This window comes from Panthera pardus, unplaced genomic scaffold, assembly GCF_024362965.1.
Source record: "Panthera pardus isolate Hobbes unplaced genomic scaffold, ASM2436296v1 HiC_scaffold_22, whole genome shotgun sequence".
Lineage (NCBI taxonomy): Eukaryota > Metazoa > Chordata > Mammalia > Carnivora > Felidae > Panthera > Panthera pardus.
Genome location: NW_026526788.1, coordinates 27,191,850 through 27,209,282, shown reverse-complemented (window position 1 = coordinate 27,209,282; position 17,433 = coordinate 27,191,850). Strand labels below are relative to the sequence as shown.

The 17,433-nt window shown below is 35.8% G+C and overlaps 1 protein-coding gene across 3 annotated transcripts in view; it reads left to right on the top strand.

Annotated features, from left to right (window-relative positions):
- Positions 1-17,433, top strand: part of CTNNA3 (catenin alpha 3) — a 1,799,646-nt gene that overhangs the window by 1,332,578 nt on the left and 449,635 nt on the right. The window lies entirely within an intron of this gene.

Below are 17,433 nucleotides of genomic sequence, written 5' to 3'. Positions count from 1 at the left end.
GTGATTACTTGACAAATACGGAATGAGGGGCAAATGGATGGCTCAGTTGGTTAAGCGTCTGACTTTGGCTCAGGTCATTATCTTGCTGTTTGAGAGTTTGAGCCCCATATCAGCTCTCTGCTGTCAGTGCAGGGCCTGCACTGGATCCTCTGTCCCCCTCTCTCTCTGCCTCTTCCCCACCAGCAAGCACACTTTCTTTCTTTCTCTCTCTCTCAAAATTAAATAAAAATAAATAAATAAATAAATAAATAAATAAATAAATAAATAATAAAAAGAAATATGGAATGAGGATTGTGTTTTGGTTGAAGCACCCAGTTTAATATTTTTTTAAAATTTTTTAAATGTTTATTATTATTGAGAGACAGAGAGAGAGAGAGCATGAGCATGGGAGGGGCAGAGAGAGGAGAAGACACAGAATCTGAAACAGGCACCAGGCTCTGAGCTGTCAGCACAGAGCCCGAAGTGGGGCTCGAACTCACAAACTGTGAGATCATGACCTGAAGTCGGATGCTTCACTGATTGAGCCACCCAGGCGCCCCTAATAATTAAAAAAAATTTTTTTAACGTTTTATTTATTTTTGAGACAGAGAGAGACAGAGCATGAACAGGGGAGGGTCATAGAGAGAGGGAGACACAGAATCTGAAACAGGCTCCAGGCTCTGTGCTGACAGCAAAGAGCCCGACGCGGGGCTCGAACTTACGGACCGCGAGATCATGACCTGAGCCAAGATCGGATACTTAACCGACTGAGCCACCCAGGCGCCCCTATTTTTAAACAGGGAAGGAAATGCTTATTTTGAATCACTCAGTAAAATGGCATTCTTATATTAAACACTATTAACATTTCTCCAACAAACTTACAGAAGCATTTGATTTCATACAGATTTAGAAGAAAATGGATATAATTTGAATAAGGGCAATCAATTATTTTTATAAATCATCATGGCAGAACTTTTTCCTGTGAAAACCTTTGCATTCTGTGAAATCCAAAAACTTTGCATTCTGTGAAATCCTCAGTTTGAATTTTTCTTACTAATTAACTCAACACTAGGGTGATGGTGCACCCATGATTACTAAAATATTTGAAATTCCATATTTAAGGCATTGATTCTACCTAGAGAATTGTTCTTTATGTTATGCAGAGGGCATATCAAATTCGGATGATCCATACATTGTTTTGTTAAAGTGGTAGAAGGAATAAGGATGGGTGATTTTGCAGGGACAGGAGAGGGAGCTGCTTCTTAAATTTAAATGACTAAGGGAAACCCACCAATGGTGGAATCAACCTTCAGTGGGGAGTAGTTCTGAAGAGGCATACCACACAGTTGGTACAGAATTGATGATTAATGTCACTGTTTTCCTAACAGCTTGATCTAGAAAATCATTGGTGAATCTTGGCACAAGGTTTTCTCATAATCTCTTTAAAAACATTTCTAAAATAGTGGAACATTGAAGATAGGCTAAGGAAAGATGGAGAGGGTCCATTGGTACCTGTTGATACTATATTTCTATATTATACCTATAACTGTTGATAGTATATTTCTATATTATACCTATAACTGTTAATATTATATTTCTGTAACAACTCAAAAGCCACCGGTGTTCCAGATACGGCCCTGGTGGTTGTCATATGGCATGTACCACACACCACATAATGACGTATGGCGATATATTTAGTTAAGGAAATAAATATATTGATTAATTGTGTTAATGGTAGTTCTGCGTCTTTTCCATGAACTAAATATGACTGGTCTTCTTGTTGGTCAAAATCAAGTACAGAGATACCTGATATTTTTTTTCCACTTTCTGAGAATAGAATTATAAGTAAAAGAAGAATGCACTAGGGGTTCTCTTTTTAGCCAAATGAAAATTTCCTTCAGGGAGTTGAATAGGTCAGGTCTACCAGGATCTTACATATATCTTGCCTCTGTCTCAATTTTCTATTAATATTAGTAATGTCCTTTGGACCCACTGTTATGGTCAGAATGTCTGTATGAGGTACCAAGCTTACAGTTTCATTTTCCATAGGATAGAGTTTATATGAGCTGTAAGCAAAGAAATAGAAATGAAATTCTAAACTGTCCAGGATGTGAAGTGTATTGTAAGAACCCTGTTCACAATCAATTCTTATAATCTGAAATAAGAAAATAAAAATAAAGCAAAGTTATTTATGCCTTTAATTACAAGTTTGTCAATACCTCTATGATTTATAATGGCCTATGAGATAACTAACCAATATTGGGTACAGAATTCATTCATTCAGAAGATGGAGAAGTCTTTTTCCTCTAATTAGTTGTATATAACTTTAATTAAAATTCTCCAGGTAAGTCATATCCTGTGCCCCAAATATAATAAGTATAGAATAATTCTGGGCTGTTCTGTAAGTCTCATTATTAATGTAACTATAATTTATGACTTTCCAATTTTGTCATTTTGTTTTTCAAATAATTTTTTGACTTATCTTTGGAGAAATATTCTCATTTTTTTATATGTCTAATTCCAGACTTTTCTCCAGTTTTTCTTGAAATTTATCAAAAGCATGCCCTACTAAAGGGAATTCTGAGCAATAAATTAGATGAAAATGCTAATTAGATCAGCTTGATCTTAACCAAAGCTGAAATATGTGAGCATTTTCCCTCCCGTAGAGATGCTATGAAAAATACTTCCAACTATTCTATCCTCCATAATTAAATAACAGAAGATGTTCATCTTTGTTCACATCTGCTCATCACTCGGACTTATTATTTATAAATAATCATCAAATTAAGTAATTGGAAATGTCATGTTTTGTGTCATGAAGCCTTAATAGTTAACATTTTAGCAAGTGAAAGGTCTCTACATAGGTGGCCTTTCTTTTTCCTTTTCCTTTATACAGTTCTCAGGTCTTGACCCTGCTTCCTGAAAATCACTTAATAAGGAGCTTTTGTGAATTGTTTTTATGACCCAGACTTCCTTAACACTGCAAAATTTGCCTTAAAGTACTGTAATCAATGATAAAACCTAAGCCCTGCTTATCTAAATCACAGAGTGTTTTTGGAACATTGCACCTTTGATTTTAATCAGACTTTGTGGCTCATTAGCACATTTTCAAGATTTGATGATCTTCTAAGTATTTCCTCAGCATTAGGAAGCAGGGCTGCCCTGTTACATTGCAGGAATTCGCACTGTTCATAAGCCCTAGCAGTCGGCTTTGTGTGAAATGTAGGCAACATCTGGAACACTGCATTTCATTCCGACAGAGGCATAATTTTGTCATCTCCATGTGGTATTTTTTATTCTGCCCAATTTTTCCGTTATGAAGCTTATTCATTTGTCAGGATTTCCTGATAGGAGAGAGGAAATATATTGACTTTTTTTGGTTAAATAACAAACCTTATCAATTTTAATGTGAAGGCTTAGAAGTTACATTCCTACACCAACTTTAGTTCTTTCACGCTAGGTTTGGGGAAAAACCTAAACCAAGAGGGGACTGAAAACAGTATTTTTCGGATGTGATTTATGGACTCTTATCAAATTCAGAAATTAGCAGTCCCCAAAGCATCTGTTGCAAACCACCAAACTCCACCTGGTTTCAATGTCAGCCAGCCTCATGGACCAAAACAGAGCAGCCACATAAATAAACCTGACCAAGATATCCGGGTGGCATCCACTGCTGGCAACTTGCAGTGAAGACAAGCAAAGGGTTATTCATCAAGTACTCCATCAAACCCAAACTGGAAAATCTGTACCCAGAATCCTTCCCCTAATAGAATGGAGAAGAACCATATGGTTGCAATTTTTCTTCTTACAGACACATTAGACAGTTGAAAAGAATCTAGAACCAACGAATACTTCCAAAATGTTCTTATACATTTTTCTTACAGCCAGCTTGAACCATAGACTTTTAAAATGAATTTTATCTAAAAATAATTAAAAAAAAATGTTAATAGCAATAAATCCTGTCAAGTCCCTTTCATTTAATATTCTTCACGTCAAAATATCCTACATTTTGTAGCCAGATGAAAACATGTTTATTTACTATCCTTATGTTGCATCTCTGGTCTATAACCTTAAATAATTATAAGATAAAATGCAAAGACTTTAGTTTTTAGCAGTTTTTGCCCTCCACAATCCAGCAGAGTCTCATAATTAGTCATCCATATACTAGGTATGACTCAATATGACTCAAAATAATTTTTATGTGTCCAGTAGTTTTGAACAGTACAATTTTGTTTTGTCTTAAGAATTAGTGTCTAATTATATATATAATGACCTATATAAATAACATATATATTAAATACACATATAAATAATATACATAACCTATACTTATAAATTACATTCATTATATATATGGAAAAACTCAGATGAATGGCTTATTCTAATAAATGGGAAAGTCTGGCAACTCTAGGACAGAGTTTGCTATGAAATTGGCTGGAGCTTAGTGGTGTTTCCTTTTCATTGAGCCTCAGCGATAGTCTCCACCATGCCATAGTCTCCTCCACTCCCTTTCATTATATACCTAGCTGCTTAACTCACTTAATTTATCTGTTTAAACTCTATTGGCATTTGAGTTCACCTGAACATGCATTTCTAAGTTGTTGTTTTTTGGAGGTTTTTTCTTCCTTTTTTGGGCCAAAGGCACTTTCTACTCCATCTAAGTTGGTAGTTTCACATTTTATTTTCACATTTTATCTGTCTTTCAAGAAACAGCTCATATCCCATGTCCTCTGGGAAACTTTCTTTACTTCCTCTGGTAGCAGGGAATTCTTTCTGGTTTCATGTACTATAGATTTTAAAGGACTTACCACTCAGTCTTATAATTCTAGATAACTATATGCTGTTGATGAACTCTTAAGATATACTTACACAGAAATGACTTTTTCCTTCAACATAGAATATAAGCTATAGAAGAAAATGTTGTGTGTCTTGCATTTTTTAAATTTCTCTTTGCATCTTTTCCAGACCTACCATTGTGTCTTGCATGGTGTTAGATTAAAACAAAACAATGCAGCAAAACAACCCTTAAATTGTGTCTATATGCGTGTACTAATTCTATTCTAACAGTGAAAAGTCTTTTCTTCTCTAGTGTCCCTCTAAAATTATAACTATTGTCCAACACTTTCTCAAATGCCACCACCTTCACATAGTAGCTTCTGATACTGTTTCAGTTAGAATTAATTGCCCTGTTATATATGTTACCATTGGATGAGCTTGTTCTCTAGTTAATGGCTATTTCATTTTGCCTTGTATCATAATCAGTCCTTTACATACAAGTTTCTCCAAGCAGATAGTAATGTCCTTAAAGGCAATCACCATACTTTATTATTTTTATGTTTCACAGTAGCATTTTACACATAATAGAGGTGCCTAAGTCATTTTCCCAAGTTTAAATTTAAAATTCACTCTAATATTGTACTGTGATACATTCTAATACAGATATGCAAATGAACCAGTTATCATCCCAGTTCAGGGAAAGACAAAAACAAAACTCGAAAACCGTAGACTGTGTCAAAGGCTTGAGCAAAGAAAAGGTCAGGGAAGTAATTAATTACTGTCCAGAGTTAGATATTAGCTACTTCCAGAAAACTTAGGGTCAGATGTCTGAAAGGTCTTTAGCAAGCCTTTGAACTAGAGATCACGACTTCTGTGTATTCTATTACTTACAAGAACCATCCTTGAAGTGCATCTGGTGAAAGATCCCATTGAACCTAATTTCATTAATGGTTCTAGCAAAGCCCTGTACGGGGATAGCAACCATGCCTTGTTTTGGGAAGCTGTTTTTGGTGAACTTCCTTCCCCTGGTAGCAGTTTGAGACAGGCCTCCTAATTATATGCTTTCTTACTTTTGGCTTCAGCTAGAATCTACACCGTTTAACACAGAGAGCATTAACAAGAAGCTTCTGTCTGTAGATCATTTGGTTAACCTGGATAGCAGGGTGTCTTCATGTTGGTGATGCTAAAATCAGAAGCTAAATGACAACCCAGCCTGGGGCGCCTGGGTGGCTCAGTCAGTTGAGCGTCCGACTTCAGCTCAGGTCATGATCTCACAGCTCGTGACTTTAAGCCCTGTGTTGAGCTCTGTGCTGACAGCTCAGAGCCTGGAGCCTGCTTCAGATTCTGTGTCTCCCTCTCTCTCTGCCCCTAACTCACTCGCATTCTGTCTCTGTCTCTCTCAAAAATAAATAAACATTAATTTTTTTTTTTAATGGCAACCCAGCCTCTGTAAAGCAAAGGGAGATCCCATGGCATTGGAAGTACTTCCATTGCTGTAGGATTTGGGGATCCTGCACCACCACTGTGAGTTGAAGAAAGCAGCTACTAGAACTTCTGAGCAGAAACCTGCTTTCTGCCTAAAGAGAACTGGATTTGAATAGGATCCATATTTAGTTAACGGGCTAAGGATACTTTTTTACCTTGCCATTTTAAGTAGTTAGAAATATAAACTTGTCAGGAAAAAAAGTGCTATAAAAGCTGAAATCTCTATGTACTGGGGATGCAAAGGCTTTTTGGATCTTTTTGATAAGGGTAGATCCTGAGAGAACTGCGTGGAATAACCCAAAAAACCACTGTGGACAGTAACTTTACTAATAAAAAGAATACATTCTGACATGGTAGAAATTTATCATCAAAAGAGGAAATAATATGGAGTGCTTAAAAGTGAATTCATAAAATCATAAAGAGGGCCTGAAATATTCCTATGTCTGGAAAATATAAAATATCTAACGGTGAGGCTGATGCTAAGTGAGGTATGGGTAGGGAAGATGAGTTGAGATGGCCTAAAAGGAAGAGAACATTGACAAAAGAACTGGGGAGTATGGACCTGCTGGGTGGCTATTCATCAGTGCAAAGATGTGCTAAAGGTCTTGTACCTTCTTTAAGTCTAAAACTCCTATGACCAGGCTTAGATGCATGTTCTCCAGCCAAAAAAGACATTATCTGGAAAGAGAAATAGGATGCATTGTTCTTTCTGATCCTATTTTCACAAATTTTCAATAAAAAAGACTAATTCGGGGTTATTTCATGATCCTTCATGTGGTAGGGCACATAGAAATATAGCATATATAAAAGGATTAAGCATGAAGCTCCAGTTTCAGATCTGGATTTCAAGCAATGGACTCTAGCTATGGGTAAATTAAGCAGAAAAAGAGACAAACTAACAAACACAGAAGATAAGTGGAAAAAACAGACCGCAAGGGATCTTGCATGTAGGGATCTGGTTAGTCATCCTAAAGAAAGAGGTACCATTCCTGCCCTCTCTGAACACTTAATACTATTATTAGCATCATAATGTTGTAACACTGGTCCCCACAGATAGTGCATTGCCATCACATTCCAGATACTTCCACCAATGAATAAAATCCTAAGGAAATTCCTGCTTTTGTCCCACTTGCTCTGAATTCAACTTCCTCAGCGGAAGCATCATATTTGTGGAGTTTAAATCATGTGCCCACACCTCGACTGCTGGTATGGGGCAAGGGGAGTTTGCAAGTACTGGCTTTGAGCCCCTATGGAGAACAGTGCTTGGCCTCATACTGAGACCCTCATACAAGCAGATTCCCTGGTATAAGAACAGGCTTTGTGGTCTTGCACAAAGGGAGATGGTGTGTTAAAGAGCAGGAGAGGAGGAACATCAACAAGGGAGGGAAAGGGCCCAAAGAAGGGAAATTGAGGACTGATTTTACCAACTTAGGCTGGTCACCATCAATGTCAGGACAACAGAAATGCTTCCAGAATCACCCAGTTAGAAGCACTGTATTAAAGCATCTTGCCGTCAAACCCATTTTTTTTTTTTCTGATGGTTTATAAAATCTAAAAACAAGTATAAAAGCATGCTTTCTTCCTGGCAGATCTATTAAATGAGGTATTATGATAACACTTTAAACCTAAGTATGTCCAGAGTGGATGTGCCTTAACAGAATGTATGATGTGAATGTGATTCTGTTGCCAAGAGAGTGGCAAAGATGGACGTATATGAATCTGTGAAGTCCTGTAAAAAAGTGAAAATGAGGCGCCTGGGTGGCTCAGTCGGTTAAGTGTCTGACTTTGGCTCAGGTCATGATCTCCCGGTTGGTCAGTTCAAGCCCTGCGTCAGGCTCTGTGCTGACAGCTCAGAGCCCTGAGCCTGCTTCAGAGTCTGTCTCCCTCTCTCTCTGCCCGTCCCCAACTCACACACACACACACTCTCTCTCTCTCTCTCAAATATAAATAAAAAACATTAAAAATTTAAAAGAAAGTGAAAAAATTACTCTTCAATGGTTTCTTCTTTTATTTTTTAACAACAATGACCAACAATTAATAGGATTATATCCTATTATTGTTCAAATGTACAGTGATACTGTATCAATATGTATGATTTTGTTCTAAATCCAAAGGGATGGGGATTTTGACTTCATTTATTTTAAGATTTACTAAGGGAGACATAGTAAACATATTTTGTAACAGCATAAACTAGTTCCTTCTAAATCACAGTGTGTGCATAACCACCGGGAAAAAGAAGTGGCTGTTTATTTAAGGCAGAGGGGATCAGAAGCTCTGGGGTCTTAAGCAGTGTTAAGTCCTTCCCAGCAATCCTGAGAGCTACAGGGATCAATACCTTTAAATAATAATAACCCTCTAAAACACACCCATGTCACAACATAGTCAGGAAGCTCTGGACTAGGCTATTATCTACTGGGTAGTCCAACAATTAAGTCTCTTTATAGTAGAATTACTGTAAAATGTTTTGTGAATGGGGTGCCTGGGTGGCTCACTCGGTTGGGTGTCAGACTTCGGCCAGTCATAATCTCGTGGTTTGTGGGTTCGAGCCCCACGTCAGGCTCTGTGCTGACAGCTCAGAGCCTTGAGCCTGCTTTGAATTCTGTGTCTCCCTCTCTCTCTGCCCCTTCCCTACTCACACTCTGTCTCTCTGTCTCTCAAAAATAAATAAACATTGAAAAAATTTTAAAAAAATTAAATGCTTTGTGAACTGTAACATAGTATATGTTTTTAAAAATGGAGACAAGTATCTGGCAGGAGGCTCTTTCCTTCTACTTCATCTTGAAAGTCAGATTTATGAAACTAATGAAATAACTCCCTTCAGTTGTTATAAATATCTGTTTCATGTATTAATAGCCCTCAGTTGTAAAGACAGTTAATTTTACTTTTTTAGAGATGTTTATATATAGCCTGGAAAGTCTGGTTATATATTTATTGATATGAGCTGGTAAAACTTTTATATACTCATCTGTAAAACTAAATTTGAGGCTCAAGGTCACTGACTCTAGAAAATGAACTGAGGTGGTATGGCTCTCAGATTTTGTTTCCTCTGGCTTTGAAGTGAACATTAACCATGAGAATGTATAAATCATATTGCATATCCTTTGGTGTCAAGTAACTGGTGTGGACTTCAGAGCTTGATTGACTATAGTTTTAGCCATTTCCTCTCCAACCTCTCTTTTCCAACATTCTTCATGTCATTTTTTTTTCTGGGATTCTTTAAATGTAGTTCTGGTTGTATGGGCATGGTCACAATTGACATGATGATATCGCCACATTTCTGAGATGAGAGTATGTGTAGTAAGTGAAGACGTAAGCATTTCTAAAGTAAACAGTATCTATGGCTATTGCCAGAATAAGGCAGTATTACATTTGTACTCTTAGACTTTGTGGATATGAAAACAAATGCTGAAAAATCATACCATTGTAAAGAGAAAAACAAATTAGCAGGACTACATTTTCAAATGACAGTGCTATCCACAAGCTTTATTAATAAATGTGAATATTTTCTTCAGTAAGTCAACAACTTATTATGATTGGGTAAGTTAAGGATTATTTCACCTCTTGGTGAAAACTATAACCTTGGGAAAAACTATGAACATAGTGTATATCTCAAGATTTTCAATGAAGGAAGAGATGACCTGACTGAAGGAAGAAAGGATATTTTCAACACAGCCACAGTTGGGAGAATAATGCTGGGAACAGATCAAGTGGAGTAAAGAGTATCTAGAAACATTGGTCAGTTGTCCATTAACTGACTAAGTGAAGATAGAGATAGTTCAAGAAAAAAAAAAAACAATGAAATGTTAGGCAATTAGAAATTATTTTGCACCATGTGCCCATGCTGATTGCTGCTGCCAAGTATTTTCATTTCCCAAGTTAAATTTTCAAGCTCATGGTAATTTTCAACTTCCTCTTTTGTCAATTACAAAAGAAAGTGTTACTGCTTAACAATCCCACACAGCAGGCTAAGGACCTTGGAACAAGTTTCTTCTGAAATGTATTAGTAACCGAATGGTATCTTAGAAAATGTAATATATTCTGGTGATCATCCACCATTTACTTTTACTGTCTGCCAAAATCTGGAGCAGTTAAAGTTAAGTGAACAATTTATATTATAAAATTTCTCTGCTGATGTAGGGACTTTTAAAGGTATCATTTATTATAAACACTACTAGCAATATTTCTTTTAAGATTCCAGATATTTTAAAATCCATGTTGATTATAGGTTACAGTGATCTAAAAAAAGTTATGAGTGTTCCTTTACTATTGCCACAAAACTCCTGTGTAACTAGAAAAAGGAATTAGAGTCTTGATAAAAAAATGAGGGAAGGAGCAAGTTAAAATGTTATAGTTCTCTTATCGTGTCTTCACTTTCTTCTTTCTACCAAATACTTCCGTATGCAAATTGTTTTTTCTTTCTTATTTGTTTTAATTAATGTATTCATTCTATCTTTGCAATTACAGTCAAATAATTTTGAGTCCAGGATCTAACAATGTGGGTTTTCCCCATTTTTAATCTATTTAAAGAGGTAGCAAGAACACAGACTGACAAGATATATCTATCAAACCTTAGTTTAACATCCCTTTAACCTAACAGTAAAGAGACACAAAAGGAAATAAACCCATAGTAACAAATGCATGGTTATGCACTTATCAAGAGAAAACAAATCCAGAAGATAGAAAGTATCTCGAAACATGCAGATGGAAGAAAGATAGCAGCAAACCCCTCAATCTGGAATATGCACAAGCAGAAGCCATCAAGGAGATTAACTTTCCGCCTTGTCTGATGTTGACTTAATCAGCAACACTGGATTCTGGAAAACAATGAAGCAATGGCTTCACATTCAGTGAGAATATTAATTTGAACTTAGAGTACTTCATTCATGCAAAATGTGTGGCAAAATAAAAAGTGTTTTGTATGCACAAGAACCCAGACTAAATTGCAGAAACACTTTTTGAGAACTTGAAAAGTTGTTCAAACAAAATAAGAGGAAAGAGCAGAAAGAGTAAGATACGGAAAACTGAAATTGTGAATCTAATTCAGCAATGTAATGGATAAAGTGACAAGATGGCAGATCCCTAGTAGGTCTAGAAAGTGACTGATCCAAGGTAGAACAGAAAGTCAGTAGAGTGCAAGGAAAAAAAAAAATTCTGAAAGGAGCCTGGAGGCCATTCAGACAAACCAAATCATTCAAGTAGTCACATGATAAAGGAAGTAATTCACTGTCCTCTCCAAAAGATAGTAGTACAGAATCCCACCCAGGAGGCTTAGACTATCATGAACCTAACTACAGAATCCTAAAATTTGTCTGATTATATTGTTATCAGCTTATACTTAACTATTTATATTTGTTTATTGTGTATATTTTTCATGTCTTTTATCATTGTCAAGAAACCAGATTTCTTTTTTATTTAAGTTTATTTATTTATTTTAAGAGACAGAGAGAGAGAGAGAGAGAGCAGAGCATAAGCAGGGGGAGGGGCAGAGAGAGAAAGAGAGTATCCCAAGCAGGCTCCACGTTGCCAGTGCAAAGTCCTATGCAGGGCTTGAACTCATGAACTGTGAGTTTATGACCTGAGCTGAAACCAAGAATAGGATGCTTAATGGACTGAACCACCCAAGCACCACAAGAAATCAGATTTCTTACATGGTAAACATTATCTTTTATGTCTATTGTGAATATGTGTGTGTGTGTGTGTGTGTGTGTATACATACACACACACACACACATATATACACACATGTATGTCTATATCCATTTATAATTATAGTATATGTAGATGTATTATTTTATCATATCTACTATATTTAATATTATTATAATTATATATGTGCAGTACATTTGCTATATTATATGTAAAATAATTATTTTGTGTTTAAAGTCATAGTATAAAACAGAGTTATCTTACATCATGACTGGGACATCTCTACGCTTATCTTCTGAGGTGTGCCGAAGTCTAGTATTGACTGTCAGCTATGATAAAGATGATGGACTAGCTAGTAACTTAGAATGTGTTGTTGTGTACATTGATGGTTTACACTTGTTTAACTAGTTACATTGCTCAAATTGGCTATACGACCAGTGGGACATGAAAGACCGCTGGTATCTTTTCCCTGAACTCTCCCAAACCCACATTTCCTTGTATATATCTTGGCATTTCATAACCCAGAAATAAAGTGCACCCTGTGTGACTAGGAAAGGACTCTGTGTAGATGTGCCTGCAAGGCTCCGGGTCCTGATCCTGGCAGGCGCATTCAGTCTCCTGCTTTGTTGTATTCTTGATCTTGAATAAGTTTTATGTGAATACATTCTATAGAAATTGGCAAAGTCTTGTAATTATACCACTTGTGTAACTGTTGCTTCATAACTCATTTATTTTCCCCCCAAAATGTATTTCAAGGTTCCAAGAAAAAGACACAATAGCATGCATACACACACACACACACACACACACACACACACACACATGCTCTCTCTCTCTCTCTCTCTCTCTCTCACACACACACACACACACACACACACACACACACACACACAATCTACTTTAATCATACAGAATAAGACAATCAGTTTTTGTCATTAATTGCTTTTTTTCTTTTTGGAAAGTCCTCAGTAAGCTTTCAAAATTGGCCATTTTGTACCCCAAATTGATGGATCATCCTTTTTTTTTCTCCTGAAGTCTTTTCAAGCTCTGAAAACTTGGTGGCTAAACTTTCATCTTATTTAGAATAACTCACTTACACAATATATCTCAATAGTGAATGGGCAAGCCTTTGACTCCGCCTTTTGTGGCTTGTTTCCTCCAGTACTATGATTTGTCCACCAAATTACCATTTCATTACCCTACCTCCTCAAAAACTTAGAACGACAGCAGAACTTATCCTCTCTATATTAGTTATCTATTGCTGCATAAAACCCCTAAAATTTAGCAAATTAAGACAACAAACATTTACCATTTCATGGTTTCTGAGAATCAGGAATATGGAAGCAGCTTAACTGCATGGTTCTGGCTCAGGGTCTCTCATGAGGTTGTAGCTTAGCTGTTGGCCAGGGTTGCCTTCATCCAAACCTCAACCAGGGCTGAAGGATGTGCTTCCAACCATTCACATGTTTTTTTGCACAGGACTTCAGTGGACCTCTTCATGTGCTGAGTGTTCTCACAATATGGCACCTGGCTTCCCTTCGAGCAAGCAATCCAAACAAGGGAGACAGTAAGGGAAAGAGAGAGCCTAGACTAGAAGCCAACCTTTCAGTATAACCTAATTTCTGAAGTGGTATATCATCATTTTTGCCATATTCAATTTGTTAGAGAGGAGTTACTAAGTTCAATGGCTTACTAAGCTACTTAAAAACAGGGTATGAATATCAGGAGGCAAGGTCATTGGGCAATTTTACATACTGCTTACCATAACTTTTAAATGTTTTATGTTCTGGATATGCTCAATTTTTCTGCATGTACCTAAATAGACTATATATTTTTGAGTGCCTGTGTTTCTCATCTCCCCCTTACTCTGCTTTAACATCTAATTTTGAAAACATAGCAAAGGACCTGGCATCGATAAATATATATTAAATGGATGAAAAATAATGCAATACACAGCTCAGTAAAGACCCATAATAAACCTGATTGATTGACAGCAGAACAATATGGAAAAAGGAATCCTCTCCATGACTCATTCATGCAGATGATTTTATAGTCTTAGAGACACTGGGGATAAGTTCACAAATGTTACTTTAAATGTTACTTTATGTGCCTTGGTCAGATGAAGAAAGTATTACATAGAGAATTTGAAAATCCAAAGTTCTTGACTTAGGTTTGCCAAAATATAATTGTGAGAATCCTTTAAACTATATGGACCCCGTCTCTTCAACTGCTAAAAGAGGGTTGAACTGGAAGATCTCCAGTGTTTATGCACATCACTTATTATTTTTAAATCTGAGTCATTTGTCTACATTCTAGACTTGGTATGCACTAGTAGATTTACTGGTTAGCTGATTTCAATTTCTCAAAATTCTACATAAATCATAATTCTGATAGCTTTATCTTCAAAATTGCTTTCACTCCCAGAATTATTTTTTTGTTATGATACAGGTTTATCAGTGTGTCTTCAAATTAAGATCATTTTGAAGAGAAAAACATTTTAAAAATTCAAATTATAAGTAGCACAAGAAAGAGTAAAGGATATTGTTTGCCTGATCATTAACAGCTCAGCCTAATTCTATTTTTGAAATGTTCTGCTATTACATATGCTTGAAGAATACAATGATACAAGACAAATAGTGCATTTTATGCCAAAAGAAAAGCAGTGAAAGTCTAAATCATTTGATCCATATGAGATTGTAGTGAAGGCATTTATTTAATGATTTTTTTTCAGAAATAGTAACTCTTTTAGAGAATCATAAAGGGATCAAGAATACCTAATTAATATGCAGTCAATTTAATGACAGTTTAATATTTTTAAATGTGAAAAGCAAGTTTGAGAGAATCTCTGTATATCAAATTATTTCATTTTTTTAATTTTTAAAATATTTATTTATTTTTGAGACAGAGAGAGCGTGCGAGCAGGGGAGGGGCAAAGAGAGAGGGAGACACAGAATCTGAAGTAGGCTCCAGGCTCAGAGCTGTTCCCACAGAGCCTGATGTGGGGCTCGAACTCACAAACCTTAAGATCATGACCTGAGCCGAAGTCAGTCACTCAACTGGCTGAGTCACCCAAGCTCCCCTATTCAGTTTTTTTTTAATACGTATTTTACACATCTGTCAGAGCAAAGATATTTGGAGAGACCCTTTAAAGCTTACAAATTATCAAATTAGCTTTCAATAACTTTATGTGTTTCTGAGATGCTTCATGTTAATTGCTGATTTGAACAAAGCGGCGGTTTCTAATTTTTTGGGAAAGGTGCATGTTATCACACATAACTCTTCTGATCTATCAAGGGCTAATAAACTCTTACTCAAAAGTGTGTACCTGACACAATGATAAGATGAAATTTAAAGCTTTTTTAAAGGAGGAACAGAAGGATAGAAGATTATAAAGCTAAATGATACTAAAGAGGACCATTGTGTTAAGAAGAATGATTTCTTTAAAATGTAAATTAGAATCAAATCTCAGAAGCTTTTCTTTGTCCTTCTAAGAAAGTTCATAGCAGATTAAAAATTTTAACATAATCCAATTTTGGGTTATTCCATATTTTTTAAATTAGACCCTATGATAATTTTGTTATTTGGATGTCATATTCAAATACTCTGCTGGATATTTGTTATCTGCAACATCCATTTCACATGGAAAAATGGGGTAGAGGGCACTTCAAACTGTTGTCCCTCCTGTAACAAAGATACAAGGGAAGAGAAAAGAAAAAAAACCTTTTACCTGGAGCTTCCCTCTTATACAGGCAGGAGAAGGAAACCTATTTTCAGCGTGCAGATAATGAAGAATACAAACTTATTTAATAAAAGGAATGAAAAACTGACCGAGAATTTTAAAAAATAATAAAAAGCATTTTTACATGTCAGTATAGTGTTTTAAAAGTCTTTAAAAATGCTGAATATAAAATAAGATGTTAATCCTTATGTGCATTGAAAGGATAGCACAATGGCATATAATGATATCACAATTAGGAAATCTCTTTAACCAATCCATATGGTGCCACAGTGATGCACAAACACTAGACCTACCAAGTGCTAATGGAAGAAAAAAATAAATAAGACAAAATTCCTTCTCTCTAGAAGCGTAAATATGTTGGGGGATAATTAAGAGAAAATATAATGCAAAATGAAACAGATGTACAATACCTTGTTCCTGAGGCTGTATATATCATGATACTCAAATTGTATGTGAAAACTACCCTGGAGCTAAATATTTAAACACCAACTTATTTATGAGCTCTATCACATAGTTATAGGAAACTATTAATCCCTGATGTTCTCAGATAATTATGATGCCTAATTTGGATACTACCAGCTTTTTCTTGCGCATCGCTATGAAAAGAGTTTCATCAATTCAAAGTTTTCATCTTTAACCAAATCCCTTCCACTTATCCCATCTCTATCCATAATAAAAAAAGAAAAGAAAAGAAAAACATTATACTTCAATCCATGAAAGTAAGTACAACTCCTCCTCTTTTGTTCTTTTTTTTTTTTTACCTTCTATTTATCAGCATTTATCTGTAAAGAGCCTTTAAACCTGTGTCCAAGTTTTCAGCATATAAGTACATAGATGTAATATCTTCCCTGCCATTTTTAGGCTTAGAATATAATAAAGGATTAAGCTTCTTTTACTTGTATTTTTCAGTCAAAACTTGTTTGGTATTTGCTTACTATGAATATAGCATTAAGCTAAGTGCAGAGAAGTAGAACATGATCCAAATCTTCCAGGTGTTTAACTATGGTTGATTAAATAGCAGGATTACTTTATGAAACAAATAAAGAATACACTAAAGGGCCAAACATATAATATTAAAAAAATAGGGTAGAAAATAAGGAAAGTAGTATAAGTTTTGTATGTCAGAGAAGACCACATGGAAGAAATAGGTACAAAAATATGAGCCTCAATGTTATTTAAATTAAAGGGGTAACTACACTCTTGCTGGAAAGAATGTCAAAATAATTGTCTTACATTACAATGTAATTAGAGACAGAAATATACTGAACATAATTTAATTATCTTTTGATTGAGAAGATACTTCAGCTTCTTGTAATGTTTCAAAATCATCCTTAGAATATTGTGCCCTAAGGGAAAAGTGAGTAGAAAAATGAATATGTTTCCATGATAACACAGAGTTTACGCTGACAATGTTACAGGTAAGAGTGGGTAGTTGGTGACACAATTCCCAGTTAAAATGAAGTAAGTACACCTATATCTCCCACTGATGACAACTACAATTTTGGAAATAATACATGAAACAAATCTTGGGTAAACTTTCAAAATAATAGCAGACTTAAGAGGAAATCACAACTTAAAGAATGACCTCGTACAATGGTAATTTCCCTGAATTCTTTTTTTCTTCCATATTTCCTGGCTTAGACTCTTGGACAACTTGTATCTGAGGAGTTTGCCCCAGGCACAGACAAGCTCCAAGTCCCTTTTCTCAGGCCAGAGGATAGATACATGGGGGTGAGGGTATGGGATGAAACTCTGTTAATTCTTTCTCCTAAGGTGATGGCGGCAGTGGCCCTGGAAAATGAACAAGA